Source organism: Athene cunicularia (genome assembly GCF_003259725.1).
Source record: "Athene cunicularia isolate RWA chromosome 3 unlocalized genomic scaffold, athCun1 chr3_part1, whole genome shotgun sequence".
Taxonomy (NCBI): Eukaryota; Metazoa; Chordata; class Aves; order Strigiformes; family Strigidae; genus Athene; species Athene cunicularia.
In genome coordinates, this window is record NW_020799097.1 from 1,355,086 (window position 1) to 1,357,011 (window position 1,926).

Consider the following 1,926-nt stretch of genomic DNA (forward strand, 5'->3'; position numbering starts at 1 on the left):
TGTGCATGCCAAGGACAGAAGCGGCATGGAAAGGGAGCAGAGGCAGGATGTGATGAGGGGGTAACAAGCCCAAGGGGTGCTTTCACAACACAACTACTAAAAAGGATGGTCCCATCACGGAATCTGGAATTCCCCAAGCCTGGCCAGCTGGTCCAAGTCACTTGTCTAGAGGAGAAGCCCTGCCCTGCTCCCTGCCTGCCCAATATCCACGGTCGTGAAAGTCTCTGCACGCCTGGATATTAAATCTAACCCTGTATTAGTGAATTACTGGCTTTGCTGTCATTATGATTGCACTACTGATATATTGCACTATTGATCTGTATTGATTACTGCACCATTATTTACAGATAAATTGTTTATCCCTAAAAAGCTGCTGGTCTGGTGTCTGTTACCATACCCTGGCACTCTATGTTGGCAGGACTGGTGTAAGCCCTTACCCTACCCAAAATCAGTGAAGAAGTTGGCAAAGTGTTAAGTTCTCATCCTCCTGTCCCAGCACAAAGGGGGTCTGTTCCTCCCAAACCAGAGAAAACCCCACAGAGGGCTTTATGTCTGCTAGCAAAACAAAGAGAAAAAGAAATCAATCTTTCTTTCTTTCTTTCTTTCTTTCTTTCTTTCTTTCTTTCTTTCTTTCTTTCTTTCTTTCTTTCTTTCTTTCTTTCTTTCTTTCTTTTCCTTTCTTTCCTTCTTTCCTTCTTTCCTTCTTTCCTTCCTTCCTTCCTTCTTTCCTTCCTTCTTTCCTTCTTTCCTTCTTTCCTTCTTTTTCTTCTCTTTTCCAAAGAAACTAAAGGACATGCTTGGCCCAGGATGAAATGCCCAGAGAAATTCCCAACATCATCTGTGTCGTGCCACTGGGATCGGGGCAGGGCAGCACTTGCCTCCTGCATGGCAGTGGGAATTATAAGCCCATTTCTACATTGCTGCTGAGCAGGTAGGATCCGTCATGGCTTGGGAAGGGGGACAGTGCCCCAGGCCAAGGTGAGCTGCCCAGAGATGTCCCCACCAGCACCTAAAGGATGGCTGAATTCACCAAATTAGCTGCCAGGTGGATTTGTAAGAAACAATAACACCCGTATGACCAGAAAAGTCTGTACATGGATGCATAGCACCAGCAGAAGAAGGGTTAAAGGAACTTAAATTGGCACAGAGACACAAGCCTGGTTTCATCAAATGGCCAGACAGCAGGAAGATGAAGAACAAACCCAAGATAACAAAGAAGAACAAAGCTAAAGATAAGGTGACATGAAGATGAAGAACAGAGCTGGAGCCATAAAACACCCAGCAATGGATAGTGGCAGGGCTGTTTCAGCAAAGATTTATAAGACCAGATAATGAGGCAGAAGATCCCAAACAGCCCATAACAGACCTGTCAAAAAAAAACCCCTCCTCGTTGCCACTCAGGAGGAAGCCAGAAGAGGTGTTGAGGACTTGACCGATAGCTTCCCTAGTCCATTAGCAGACACTATTGATCCCCGTCACACCCCCCAGCACCCACTTCTGCCAACCCCACATCCAGACTGGGCCTCCCACCAGCCAGACACAGGATCCCAGCTGGATGTGGTGGCAGGGTCACAGGATCCCTAAGCTCAGGGCATGTCAACTGAGGAAACCCCCTCCCATGTCCTCTCCCAAGTCCCCAGAGAGCTGAGAGATGCTTAAACCATGTGGGCCCTGCCTGAGGATCACAGAATCACAGAACCATCTGGGTTGGAAAAGCCCTTGCAGCTCCTCCAGCCCCACCATGACCCTCCCCCTGACCGTTCCCAACTCCCCCAGATCCCTCAGCGCTGGCTCAGCCCGACTCTTCAACCCCTCCAGGGATCCCGGGGACTCCCCCCTGCCCTGGGCAGCCCATTCCAACGCCCAACAGCCCCTTCTGCACAGAAATCCTTCCTCAGAGCCAGCCTGACCCTGCCCTGGGCAGCT